General features: G+C 36.8%; 1 protein-coding gene across 2 annotated transcripts in view; it reads left to right on the plus strand.

Moving 5' to 3' along the window:
• The first annotated feature begins 5,251 nt into the window (after positions 1 to 5,251).
• LOC309632165 (platelet glycoprotein 4-like) overlaps positions 5,252 to 15,242 on the plus strand; it is a 42,954-nt gene continuing 32,963 nt past the window's right edge. Inside the window, exons 1-2 of one of the 2 annotated variants that reach the window (XM_082399414.1) lie at positions 5,252 to 7,768; positions 13,851 to 14,292. The gene's annotated coding sequence lies outside the window, so the exon portion shown is untranslated. The remainder of the gene's footprint in view (positions 7,769 to 13,850; positions 14,293 to 15,242) is intronic. The other variant, XM_082399413.1, reaches the window with a different exon arrangement.

The raw sequence follows: 15,242 nt of genomic DNA on the forward strand, positions 1-15,242 counted from the left end.
TGACAAAGGATTAATCTCCAAAATTTACAAGCAGCTCATGCAGCTCAGTATAAAAAAAACAAGCAACCCAATCCAAAAATGGGCAGAAGATCTAAATAGACATTTCTCCAAAGAAGATATACAGCTTGCCAACAAACACATGAAAGAATGGTCAACATCATTAATCATTAGAGAAATGCAAATCAAAACTACAATGAGATATCATCTCACACCAGTCAGAATGGCCATCATAAAAAAATCTAGAAACAATAAATGCTGGAGAGGGTGTGGAGAAAAGGGAACCCTCTTGCACTGTTGGTGGGAATGTAAATTGATACAGCCACTATGGAGAACAGTATGGAGGTTCCTTAAAAAACTAAAAATAGAACTACCATACAACCCAGCAATCCCACTACTGGGCATATACCCTGAGAAAACCATAATTCAAAAATAGTCATGTACCAAAATGTTCATTGCAGCTCTGTTTACAATAGCCAGGACATGGAAGCAACCTAAGTGTCCATCGACAGATGAATGGATAAAGAAGATGTGGCACATATATACAATGGAATATTACTCAGCCATAAAAAGAAACGAAATTGAGTTATTTGTAGTGAGGTGGATGGACCTAGAGTCTGTCATACAGAGTGAAGTAAGTCAGAAAGAGAAAAACAAATACCATACGCTAACACATATATATGGAATCTAAAAAAAAAAAAAAAAAAAAATGTCATGAAGAACCTAGGGGCAAGACGGGAATAAAGACACAGACCTACTAGAGAATGGACTTGAGGATACGGGGAGGGGGAAGGGTAAGCTGGGACAAAGTGAGAGAGTGGCATGGACTTATATACACTACCAAACATAAAATAGATAGCTAATGGGAAGCAGCCGCATAGCACAGGGAGATCAGCTCGGTGCTTTGTGACCATCTAGAGGGGTGGGATAGGGAGGGTGGGAGGGAGGGAGACGCAAGAGGGAAGAGATATGGGAACATATGTATATGTATAACTGATTCACTTTGTTATAAAGCAGAAACTAACACACCATTGTAAAGCAATTATACTCCAATAAAGATGTTAAAAAAAAAAAAAAGATATTATGGGAAAACCTGAACGAAATTTTGGGCCAACCCAATACATATAGCTTTACATTTTAAAATTTAAATCTACCATATGACTTGATTTTCAGCTTAAGGCTGTAGGTTGTGTAGTTATTCTCTTTGACAAAAGAGGAAATCAGGAATATGATGACTGTGTGCTGCCCAGTTCACAAAACCCATTATTATTAATAAAGCTGTGGTCAGAACTTGGGCCATGTGATCCCTCTCCTACAACTCTTATTATGCATCTGTCACCTGCTACTCAAATATGTTGGGATATTTACAATTACGCAACTTACTCTTTTACCTCTTTTACTTCACAAGTGTTAAATTCCATGAATCAGCTTATCTAGAAATACTGTTATAAAGGATTTTCTGAAACCATACAAATGCTAGACGGAAGTTTGTTTACCATTTTTCATATTCTTGGAGAAAGCCTTTCAAAACATGACACAATACTTAAAAGGAATTACTGTGAAAATTAATGGCATAAAAGTTGAAAATTTCAGTAATTTATAAAAATACAATAAAAATAAACTTTGAAATAGTAAAAAAAAATGTTTCAATTGTCAAATGTAAGAAGGCTGGCTACTTCCTTACTAATTAATAAGGAAGGGACAAACCCACAAGGGGAAAAAAAGATATTATCATTAATATTTTAAAATGTAAATGCCAATATAATTAAGAAAATACGTTAAACTTCACTTAATTAAATATTTACCAATAAATGCTAAAAACTTAAAGTGCAGTATAAACCAGTGTGAGTGATGTATGGAGAGAAGCATTTTCACACATTGTTGTTTACCTGTATGAACTGAAATTTGGTAAAACTCTCCCTATCAAAAAAAAAGTACATACTTTCAACCCAGAAATTTCACTTTCTGTTTACTAGTGCCCAAGCACATAAACAAAACTATACAGGCATGAATTTTTAGCATTGTTTTTATAAGATCAGAGAACTAGAAAAATCAAAAGTTTCATTAAATACGATACTGGTCATTTAAAAGACAATACTACATTTATTACGGACTATTTTTCAATAATGGAAAAAGAGAGAGTTAACACTATCAATGATATGAGAATATCTCCAAGGTACTTGATATTAAAAGAGGCAAGTTGCAGAAAGTATGATTCAGTGTATGTACTAGTCCGCATACATATGTATATAAGTTTAAAATTCTTAAAATTAATGGAGGGTATGAGAACACACCTGACATCGGTCACTTCTGAGGAATAGAACTGGTGGTTGAACGAGACTTCTCATTTTATACCTCTAAACAGATAAAACTATCTCCCCTCCCATGAAGCCAACATGCTAGTAGATGCAGAGACAGGACAAAAAAATAGGTCAAATATATGTCTGATAGAGATACGTAATCTCCAGGAGCTAGAGCAGAGAAGAGAGGAAAAGGGCAAGGGACCTATGGAAAGGGAAGCACTTTGTTGCCTCATAATCAGGCCCCTGTCAAGTGCTGCACACAATTCGCCTCAATTAATTCTTATTATGATTCTCATATTTAGTTTTCTCCATTTTTTGATTAAGAAAATAAGAATAAGTAGTTATTTAACTCTTAACCCCAATCAATATAGCTAGTGTTGGTAACATCAGGAGTCACTTATGTCTGTCTGTTTCCAAATTCTAAGTGGTCTTCCAGAAAAAAAAGAAGAGTTCCCAAAGCACTGTGCCTAAGCTGACTTTAGCACGTTGACGGTTTTAGCTTTCACTCCACCGAATTTGTCTAGTGCTCTAGTGGATTTACATAAGGCAAGGTATACCCTCATAAAAAATATCCTTTCAAAATATTGCACATACACAATCTTTTTAAAGTGGAAACCCAAACATACATTAGAAATGGGTACAGCATTTTTCTGCCTTATTGCTCAAGCTGAATGTTTTGCTCAAAATATAAATATATGGTTGCAGACTTCACATAGCTCTGCGTTTTCTGGGTCTTGTGTGCTAAGCTACTAAGGAACTGTTGTCTAAGGAATGAACACTTAACAGCTGCCTTTGGGAATGTAAATTTGATTCTTTGGGCTGCTCATGGGAGGGTGTGACATTTTCCTCTTCACAGACAGAGGACTGGATGGCATTAGGCCATTGATTAAATAGTGATCCAAGTAAATTCAGTGTCAACTTACGCATCAATTCTACATGTATTTTCTTCTGAATCATCTTTCTCTAATAGTCTTCATATTTTCATTATAATTTAACTATCCTTTCAATATATTTAAGATATGCTGTTTAAAATGGCATCTGAACTCCTATGTTGGTGGGCCATTTCTGAATTTTCACACTGCAGGGTCTGCATATGTGTGTGTATTTGTGAGAATTAAGGCTGAGAAGGAAATGTATCAAAGCAGCTTAAATACAATAAAATAGATATTCTTAATCAAAATAATTATTACATTAGCCTTTATACTACCTTTTTTACTAATACAACAAAGATAAAAGGTCACAGATAAAAGGGAATCATCTTTTTAGATTACCTAAAATTTCCGTAAGTTACTCTTCTTAAATGAAAAGCATAATGAGATTACAGAGGCCATTTCTACTTTATCGTAATTAAGTGGTCTGACATTGGAAAAAAGAATCCCAATATACCTAAAAAAATTTGTGTAACATTAATTTTACAATAAATGTGTCAGTCAAAATACTCTGGAAAAATAATGCAACGCTTGAGGAAGAAGAGTGCTTTGGATTCCTTTCCAGGTGTATTGCACAGCTACCAAATGAGAGGATCCAACACATGCCCAGAAGGGACAGCACAAGCAATCCAATGAGGACTGGTTTAAATATGATCCAATGAACTAAATGTATTTCTGCCTGTTACTGTTAGGTTGTCTTTCAAGGTTGACTTAGAGGTATTTATTCAGCTGGTCGGTCTGACAGATGACAGTTTAACCTACTGAAGATTTTTATTTTGCCTGTATGATTCTGAGAATTTCTTTGTAAAAAATGTATTTTTAATACTGAGGGCCTTTTTTTCTCCCAAAGTGCAAGACCTTTTATTTGGTTAGATTTTAAAATAATGACTTTCTTTTAAATAACTTAAGAACATATTTTTTATATTAATATATCATCCTAAATAGTAATTCTATTTAAATGTTTAGTAGTTGTCTCTTTATCTGAAAAAATCTGAGAGAAATTTTATTTTTTGGTTTTCACAGAAGGATTTTGCTGTGGTCATGAAACTTCTATAAAACTAACAGAAAATGATACATGGTGAAAAACTTCCAGTTAGAAAATAGGCTATTTCCAGGACTTCCCTGGTGGTGCAGTAGTTGAGAGTCCGCCTGCCAATGCAGGGGACACGGGTTCGAGCCCTGGTGCGGGAAGCTCCCACATACCACGGAGCAGCTAAGCCCATGCACCACAACTACTGAGCCTGCGCTCTAGAGCCTTCGAGCCACAGCTACTGAAGCTCGGGTACCTAGAGCCCGTGCTCCGCAACAAGAGAAGCCACCGCAGTGAGAAGACTGCGCACCGCAATGAAGAGTAGCCCCTGCTCGCCGCAACTAGAGAAAGCCTGCATGGAGCAACGAAGACACAACACAGCCAAAAATAAAAAATAATAAGTAAAATAAATAAATTAAAAAAAAAAAGAAAATAGGCTATTTCCTTTTTTAAGGTCTCTTTGTCATCCTTGTTGATTAGCAGTCTCCAGTTGTTTTCGCAATTATTAGCCTCATCATTCTTTAGATTAATGCCGCATAGAAAAGTGCTTTTTATTTAAACTTCATGATTTGAGATCTGGAAGCTAAATCATGGAGGGAAGTGAGACTGATAATTCTCTCATCTTCACTTTTCATCCCTTAGACTCAGTTTGTCATCTAGATTATGACTGTGTAGTAAAACAGAGTATATTAGAGGCCACTCAGCAAGTTAGTTCCTTTTGTCTCTCTGGCCTCTGACTTACTTGGGGGGAAAAAATGGACCCCCTCCAAAAAAATGCTGCTGAGGATCATAGATAGATGGGTCCTCACCAAAACATAAAAATAGACCCTTAAAAGCCATGTCAGAAACGGGATGTGTATGGGTCCTTCCTTCTCTTCCTTCCCTTCCTTCCTTCCTCCCTCCCTCCCTCCCTCTCTCTCCTTCTTTCTGTCCTTCTTTCTTTATCTCTTTCTCTCTCTTTCTCTCTTCCTTCCTTTCTTTCTCCAATAAGTAGTTCAGAAAATCACAGAAAGTTCTCAGAGAATCTGTAATTATTCCCATGTGTGGATAGAGCTGTTTTTCCTGGGAAACTCCACCTAGAAAAGGCATCACCCAGGGGTTTCCCTGGTGGTGTATTGGTTAAGAATTCGCCTTAGAATGCAGGGCACATGGGTTCAATCCCTGGTCCGGGAAGATCCCACATGCTGCGGAGTAACTAAGCCTATGCACCACAACTACTGAGCCTGCACTCTAGAGCCCGCGAGTCACGACTACTGAAGCCCATGCTCTGCAATGAGAAGCCACCGCAATGAGAGGTCCGTGCACTGCAATGAAGAGTAGCCCCCACTCACCGCAACTAGAGAAAGCCTGCTTGCAGCAAGGAAGACCCAACACAGCCAAAAATAAATAAATACATAAATAAATTTTTAAAATTAATTAATTAATTAAAAAAATAAATTTAAAAAATAAAGAAAAGGCATCACCCAGAGGTAAAATTTCCTGGGATGTGAACTACAAAACTTTAAAACAGTTTAAAACTTTAAAACAGTTTCGATTCCTCCCTCCCTCCCTCCCTTCCTTTCTGCTTTAATTCCTCTTGCAACAAATCACTCACTGGGCTCTGACACTGGATTTTTTAAAGCATATTTAAACTCACACACTTTTTGTAATGAGGATTTCACTGTAGGGTTTTTCTGTGAAATACCATTTTATCCTAAGAATTGTCTATTCAAATATTGGAGCATTTCTTTGAAAAGTCCTTCTTAGCCTTTCTAAAGATAAGTCATAATGATTTGTTTTAAATAAAAGGATTTCTATCTCCCAAATGATAGGAGATGACACTATTATATAAACACTCTTAAGAAGTTATAGAACAACAACAGCAACAGGAACTGTTTTCCTGAAGTCATTAGGCTTTTTTAAAAATTAGGTTTGTGTTGTTTTCCAAGTTATCAATCTTTCTACCTTTTATGTTTAAAAAATATTAAAACTTTGCTCACTAGTCTATGGTATTTTGTTTCTTGATGTTTAAAATCTTATGTTTATCTGTAAACATTTATTTGTTAATATTTAAAATGACATACTATCCAATTTGATTGTTGCAGAATTTCCATTGTCTACATAGGCTATTAAGTAGGCTTAGGTATGATCATTTTCTTAATTGTTTTGGGTTTGTTTGTGTAGGTCCTTTTCTTCTTTTGTGTTTCTCACTTAGAGAAGTTCCTTTAGCATTTGTTGTAGAGCTGGTTTGGTGGTGCTGAATTCTCTTAGCTTTTGCTTACTTGTAAAGCTTTTGATTTCTCCATCAAATCTGAATGAGATCCTTGCCAGCTAGAATAATCTTGGTTGTAGGTTCTTTCCTTTCATCACTTTAAGTATATCATGCCACTCCCTTCTGGCTTGTAGAGTTTCTGCTGAGAAATCAGCTGTTAAGCTTATGGGAGTTCCCTTGTACGTTATTTGTTGTTTTTCCCTTGCTGCGTTCAATAATTTTTCTTTGTCTTTAATTTTTGTCAATTTGATTACTATGTGTCTCGGCGTGTTTCTCCTTGGGTTTATCCTGTATGGGACTCACTGCACTTCCTGGACTTGGGTGGCTATTTCCTTTCCCATGTTAGGGAAGTTTTTGACTATAATCTCTTCAAATATTTTCTCTGGTCCTTTCTCTCTCTCTTCTCCTTCTGGGACCCCTATAATGTGAATGTTGTTGCGTTTAATGTTGTCCCAGAAGTTTCTTAGGCTTTCTTCATTTCTTTTCATTCTTTTTTCTTTATTCTGTTCCACGGCAGTGAATTCCACCACTCTGTCTTCCAGGTCACTTATCCCTTCTTCTGCCTCAGTATTCTGCTATTGATTCATTCTAGTGTAGTTTTCATTTCAGTTATTGTATTGTACATCTCTGTTTGCTTGTTCTTTAATTCTTCTACGTCTCTGTTAAACATTTCTTGCACCTTCTCGATCTTTGCCTCCATTCTTTTTCCGAGGTCTTGGATCATCTTCACTATCATTATTCTGAATTCTTTTTCTGGAAGACTGCCTATCTCCACTTCATTTAGTTGTTTTTCTGGGGTTTTATCTTGTTCCTTCATCTGGTACATAGCCCTCTGCCTTTTCATCTTGTCTATCTTTCTGTGAATGTGGTTTTTGTTCCACAGGCTGCAGGATTGTAGTTCTTCTTTCTTCTGCTGTCTGCCCTCTGGTGGATGTGGCTATCTAAGAAGCTTGTGTAAGTTTCCTGATGGGAGGGACTGGTGGTGGGTAGAGCTGACTGTTTCTCTGGTGGGCAGAGCTCAGTAAAACTTTAATCTGCTTGTCTGCTGATGGGTGGGGCTGGGTTCCCTCCTTGTTAGTTGTTTGGCCTGAGACAACCCAACACTGGAGCCTACCTTGGCTCTTTGGTGGGGTTAATGACAGACTGGGAGGGCTCACACCATGGAGTACTTCCCAGAACTTCTCCTGCCAGTGTCCTTGTCCCCACGGTGAGCCACAGCCACCCCCCTCCTCTGCAAGAGACCTTCCAACACTAGCAGGTAGGTCTGGTTCAGTCTCCCCTGGGGTCACTGCTTCTTCCCATGGGTCCTGATGCGCACACTTTGTGTGTGTCCTCCAAGAGTGGAGTTTCTGTTTCTCTCAGTCCTGTGGAAGTCCTGCAATCAAATCCCACTATGCTTCAAAGTCTGATTCTCTAGAAATTCCTCCTCCCGTTGCCGGACCCCCAGGTTGGGAAGCCTGATGTGGGGCTCAGAACCTTCCCTCCAGTGGGTGGACTTCTGTGGTATAAGTGTTCTCCAGTCTGTGAGTCACCCACCCAGCAGTTATGGGATTTGATTTTACTGTGATTGCGCCCCTCCTACCTTCTTATTGTGGCTTCTCCTTTGTCTTTGGCTCTAGGGTATTTTTTTGGTGAGTTCCAGTGTCTTCCTGTCAATTACTGTCCAGCAGCTAGTAGTGATTCTGGTGTTCTCACAAGAGGGAGTGAGAGCACGTCCTTCTACTCTGCCATCTTGGTTCAGGGTCAGTCCAAAACAAGTTTTAAATTGTTATATTTGAAAAGCATAATTTAGTGATGTATATTATTGTTTTATATTATAGATATCTATAAACTTTTTTCTATTACATATTTTTACCTCCATATATTCTGATAGGATGGAAATGCACAAGTAAATTAAAAGGATTATGGTAACTTCAAGAAAAAAATGTGTTGGAGATCTCCTAATCTAGTTATTTAAACATTTTCCACAGAGCCCTTGGGTTCTGTGGGGATGACTCAGAGCCCAAATGAGATGTGACTGGAAGGGGAATGGGCCATAGTTCCCACTTTGACCAGAATAGCTATTCTTTTAACTATCTTTACATAGTGGGATCGCATGTAAAATAGGTACTAGTCTAATGACCTTCTGTTTCCACATGATGAAACACAACCAGATTTAAATGACTGGTTTAACTAGCTTGGATGTGTATCTGCATCTTACTCATGTCTAGGAAATCATGTCTTTGTAAACACACCTAGATATCGTGTAAAGTAAGAGTGTGAAAAGGAACTTAATTAATTTTGAAAGCTAAATTTCATCATTCGTATTCAACCTGTTGTTGTGTTAATCACACCCAAAACTCTAAAACTGAGTTTTATGGGCGATACTATATTTATTAGGTGAGGAAGATTGAGTATCAAAAGAATAATAATGTGTGACTAGTGGAAAACAGAAATGTCTGATCTGGTTCCCTATTTTCCCTAAGGAAAAGTGGAAAGGAGACTTACGGATAGAATAGGAAATTTGAGATACTCACTCATGAGTTAGAAAATGTCATCCAGGTCCTGGCATTCATTTATGGTACAAGTATATATTCTTGTAATCAGAAACTGTTTTAAAGTTTCGTAGTTCACATCCCAGGAAATTTTACCTCTGGGTGATGGCTTTTATTTTTTTTAATTTATTTTTTTTAATTAATTTACTTTTGGCTGTGTTGGGTCTTCATTGCTGCATGCGGGTTTCTCTAGTTGTGGCGAGTGGGGGCTACTCTTCGTTATGGTGCACAGGCTTCTCATTGCGGTGGCCTTTTCTTGTTGCAGAGCACGGGCTCTAGGCGTGCAGGCTTCAGTAGCTGTGGCACGCAGGCTCAGTAGTTGTAGCGCATGGGCTTAGTTGCTCCGTGGCACGTGGGATCTTCCCGGACCAGGGATCGAACCCGTGTCCCCTGCAGTGGCAGGCAGATTCTTAACCAAAGAGCCACCAAGGAAGTCCCTGGGTGATGCCTTTTCTAGGTGGAGTTTCCGGGAACACAGCTCTATCCACACATGGGAATAATTACAGATTCTCTGGGAACTTTCTCTGCTTTTCTGAACTACTTATTGGAGATGTTTTTTATAGCTCAGCCTCAGTTCCTACCACCAGGTTTCCAACACAGTGCAAAGGCATACTGCTCATTCTAGAAACACTACGTAGATATGACAACAAAAAAAGAAACAGAAAAATTCTATTCTTCCTTCTTTCAAAGAAAGCCCATATGTAGATATACACACGAATTCTACAAAAGAAATAGAATTTATGATCTATGAACTGATAGGATACAGCTGATATCCCTACAGACTCAAGAAAAGTATGTGATTAGTGATATCTTAAAACATACTTTTTACTTTCTCTTCTTGACATAAGTCCTAGTAATTAGTTTTCTTTCCAGCACCTTTGTTTTCTAAATTTAAGTACTTTAAACAAGCAGTAAATTACTACAGACATCAATATCTTGTCTATTTCTATGAAGAAGAAATAATGTAAAAAATTTAATCTAAAATTAGCAAATAAAATAAATTTTAATATGTAAGATGTTGCATTAAGAAAACCAAGTAAGCAAGAAAAAATTTTACATGCTACAAATAGCTGCATTTGAGAGAAAAGTGGGGACAAACCTCATTTTTTTTTTTTTTTTGAAGATAAACATAATTGGAAAAGCTGTTGAATAGGATGTGCTGAGTAACCTGAACTTTCTCCTTATGTACTCAGTGCATGCCTTACATAATGTGTTTGTCCCTCTTTTGCTTCAGATGAATAAAACTGCAGGTGACCCTTGAACAAAACAGGTTGAAACTTCATGGGTTCATTTTTATGCAGATTTTTTTCAATAAAAACTACAGTACTGCCCAATCCACAATGGGTAGTTGGTTGAATCCATGCAGAACCACAGATAAGGAAGGCTGACTATATAGTTATAATGTGGTTTTACCATTGTGCACAGGGTCCGTGCCTATAACCCCTCTGTGTTGTTCAAGGGTCAACTGTATTTATAATTTTGTAGTATGAAGCATAAGGTTAAAGTATGATTATGATAGCAATACTTATTCATGGTGACAAGGCACAGAAGCATAATAAATGTACCCAAGTACGGTAGTCACTCCCTTATCCACGGGTGTCGGGGGGTACCTTCCAAGACTTTCAGCATGGCCCTGAAACCATGGATAGCACCAAACCCTCAGCAGTAACCCCTTATTCAAGATTTTGCTTTGGACAGTTTAGGTTACCCTCAGTTGACCTTATTTGACTGTGGGTAACTGAAACCACAGAAAGCAAAGCTGCTGATAAAGCAGGACTACACTCATGTGAAATATCTTCCCTATTCTTAGAGGGAAAAAAATGGAAACTTACATCAAGGTAACAAAAGTGAGTCATGCAGTTAAAAATTTGAAAAAGTAGATAAACTCAATCTTTTTCTGTTGAAAGTATCAGTACACATACGCAGGAATGTTAGAGTAATTGTTGTATCATTGTTTAGGCATCATCCAGAGTTAGACTAGGAACTGCCTAACCATGCAATTCAGCACAATAAATTATTGACACTTCTGTTTTCTGATGAACTTGACTCAACAGCAGTGGGCTGTGTACACTATGTCACTTCAGTTTTAAGTTTAAAGCAGACAGAGTCTAGGCAGTATGCAGGTCTGCCCATGATTTGATGTCTCTCAGCTCAGGGTTCTTAGAAGTCATAATAATGAGTTTTCAGGTTTAAAGAGGGAGGCACTGAAGAACGTGTTGCCCCCTGGGTTTTCCAGTGGACTTTCTTGGGACTCTGCCCCTTGGGACTCTTCCCTTTAGTCCATGGGGATGCTTGAATAAAGGAGAATGATTCTGGTAAAGGTCAGATAGATTCTCAACTAGGTGATGGCATAGAATCTGAAAAGTGGCAAATATACACACGTATATCCATTTTAGCAACAACCAAATTATAATTTTCAAATCATTTTATATTACATCTGTCAGAACTGCAAAGGACATCAGGGTTCAGGGTTCCCACCACTGCTGTAATCATAGTCACTCTGCTTGGTCTTCCGTGTAAGAATTTGAGTGAAGAACCAGTTCAGCTGCTTAAATTAAAAACTACAGATCTCATCTTAGCATCTTGTGTTACACATGAGGAATTTGAGGTATAGAGCGATTAAGTGGCAGCACATCAGGCTTTGGTTTCATCTTCACTCTACCAGTCTCAATTACACCAGGTTGGATCCCTGTATTTTAATGACTACCTTAGGTATAACTTGCAGGTGAAAACTGGGGAATGGTCTATGAAATGGGCATCCAGTAAAATATTACTTAATAAGCTCCCCTGAACATGATCACTTGTATATAGTACAGAACACCTGGATGATATTCTCTACTTAGCAATTACAATGATTGTTTAAAAGATTATGTTCCACGAAAATTTTCAGGTGCTGTACAGTTATCTACCTGAGAATATCTAGTCATCATTATCAGGTTTACATAACTTGTTCCGTTGCATTATGACAACCCTGGCCAAAGCCATAGGAGGTAGCCTGTTATTCTTCACCCTCCATCGCCAAGCAATTAATAAAAAGCCCACCCTACTCGCTCAGTGACACATAAAATTCCACAGGAAAAATAAGTCACTTGTTTAGGCTTGTGTGTTTTTCACTTACAATGGAAAAAAAAAAAAAAAAAAAAACATGTGACACTCATGACTATTCAAGCTTCTTAGCCACAAGGACCTCAATGTGAATCAGTTTGTTTATCCTGACTTACAGTGGAACAGGTAAAGGGAAATCCTAATAGATAAAAAGGGTAAAATATTAATAAACTGCCATGAAAATTTTTTATAACATTTATCTTTCGACATTTTGGGGAAAATCTAATTTCCCTTATTTTCTTAGCTATGCAGGTAATACTTCTGAAAAACTAAGTGGTTCCTAAAGTGGAAAGAAATACTAACAAATTCATAAGAGTGGTACTTTTACCACAACAAAGCTATGGAGGGAAAATCTGAGACCATAACAAAATATAATTTTTATTACTATATTTACAAGGTTGACAAAAATATTACATGTGCCTCTTTTTTATCTATAGCCTCCGTTCTGTTGACATTTTTGTTTTTCCTGGCCAGGGACATTTTGAAGTAGGGAATATTTGATTAAAAGCTACAAAGCACAATCCGCTTATCAATGTCAGGTCAACTCCATTGATAAAAAATCCTGTTGCAACCAAAATAGCTCAAATGAGTATATTTTCAAATATTAGAATAATGAATTCTTTGTTACAATAGGATCTACTCATTCCACTAGGAGTTTTCTTGCCATCTCTATGAAATAAGCATATATCATATAAAGATACCAAAGATAAGATTGACTAGGTGAAATACATGCTGACACCACCTGGCTGATTGTAACAGAATTGTCATTAATCAGTTGCCCATGACAAAATGAACAATACTGCACTCGAATATGTTAAAAAATATATATATTTGAGATTAGTAAGAAAACAAGGCCTATCACAGAAATTAGGCATCCACTACCTTAAATATTTTCTTCAAATTTTTTCACCTTTAGACTATCTAAAAGTAATTATTAACAATGAAATTGAAAATAAAGTACTCTTCTTTAAAATATTCCAATGTTTTCAACATTGCAAGAAAGGATTCAGGCATAAACTAAATATTCATGAAAATGGAATTTTCTTTAAATAGTGATTATAATTTTGATGATATTAGAAAGCGGTCTAGTATTAATTTTCTGACAATGTATTTTCCAATTTACTCATGCTTTTCTGTTTTAACAAATAGCTTACAAATGATTAGAAGAACTGATTCTTTCTGAGACTCATCAGATCACTACCCGTAAAATCCGTGTCTATTTGTGAAAAACGTTTAGTAAAGAAAACATCTGCTTAGCATTTAAATGGAAAAGACATCAGTCCACTCACATTCAGTTTGCAAGAGAACTCCAGGTAGCATGCAGATGGTTGTGTTTGGGTGGAGAAGCCAGATAGAGGGTGAAGATACTGGTAAGTGTCCCAAGCTGATGGAAGGCAGGCAGGGGGTGAGAGTATAGTAAGCATGTTCTCCTTAGATAATATTTCAGTGTGCTAATCATCCACAGGGAGAAAATTTAAAAGAGGAGAATTTTAAAGAAATGCTCTATGTGACAATATTTATTACTTCTACCACTGGTAGGTAGTTCAAATCAAGAAAGGACAAGACCTAGAAAGTTTTGTTAAAATATATATATATTTATAACTGGCAAAATGATCTGTTTCAGTTGCATGTTTTCCTTGTACTTTGATCTTTTTGTACTGATATTTAAGTTTCTGCTTTATGATCTCCTTCCAATGATAGAACCAGACCTCTTGGAAACCACGTTCATCAGACCTGGGAGTTTGAAAGAAGCAGGTGCTGAACCTTAGTGTTTTCCTGAATAAGAAAAATGGGCTGTGATAGAAACTGTGGGCTCATCGCTGGTGCTGTCATTGGTGCAGTCCTGGCTGTGTTTGGAGGTATTCTAATGCCAGTTGGAGACATGCTTATTGAGAAGACAGTTAAAAAGTTACAAGTATTATCAAGAATATTTCTTGTCATTTTGATTCATTACATTTTTATGCCCTTTTTGCTTAGGGTGTCTCTTTTATATTTCATTGTAACTGGCAACTTTGTGTCTTCTACACAAAGGTTATTATGAACCACTGAAAGTCTACATGATAGAGAAATGGTCAAATTTTTATGTATATTCTGTATGAATGCTTTGTCAACCAAGTTCTGAAAAAAAAAAAAACTATTGTAGGTAAGCAGATAAGTGGAAATAATTGCTTTTATGTCCAAATAATATGTTGATATGCTTTTTTGTACACATATATACCATTTTTTATTGAAAGATTCTTTAAATTCTATTGTGCTTTACAATTTTCAAGTTTCACATACATGATTTCATGTAATTTCATAATAACAATTTATCCCCTACCCCTATATTGTCCCTCCCTCCTCTCCTCTCCTCACTGGTAACCACTAATTTGTTCTCTATATCTGTGAGCCTGCTTCTTTTTTTTTTCTCACTACTTTGTTGTATATTTTAGATTCCACATATAAGTGATATCATACAGTATTTGCCTTTTCCGTCTGTCTTATTTCACTTAACACAATGCCCTCCAAGTCCATCTATGTCGCTGCAAATAGCTAAAAAATTTTCATGGCTGAGTCGTTATTCCTTTGTGAAAATATACCACTTCTTTATCCATTCATCTGTTGATGGACACTGAGGATGCTTCCGTATCTTGGCAATTGAAAATAATGCAGCTATGAATATTAGGGTGCACGTATCTTTTCAAATTAGTGGGGTTTTTTTCACATATATAGCCAGGGGTGGAATTTCTGAGTCATATGGTAGTTCTATTTTCAGTTTTTTTGAGAAACCTCCACACTATTTCCCACAGTGGCTGAACCAATTTACATTACTACCAACAACGAATCAGGGTTCCCTTTTCTCCACATCCTTGCCAACATTTCTTATTTGTCATTTTTTTAATAATAGCCATTCTGACATGTGTGAGTAATATCTCATTGTGGTTTTGATTTGTATTTTCCTGATGATTAGCAATGTTGTATATCTTGTCATGTGCCCATTGGCCATTTGATTTCCTGTTTTAAAAATGTCTATTAAGTTCTTCTGCCCATTTTTTAAATAGGTTGTCAGGTTTGGGTGTTTTTGATGTTGAGTTGTATGAGATGATTATATAT

The sequence above is a fragment of the Balaenoptera borealis genome (assembly GCF_965194805.1).
Source record: "Balaenoptera borealis genome assembly, chromosome: 7".
In the NCBI taxonomy this organism is placed as follows: Eukaryota; Metazoa; Chordata; class Mammalia; order Artiodactyla; family Balaenopteridae; genus Balaenoptera; species Balaenoptera borealis.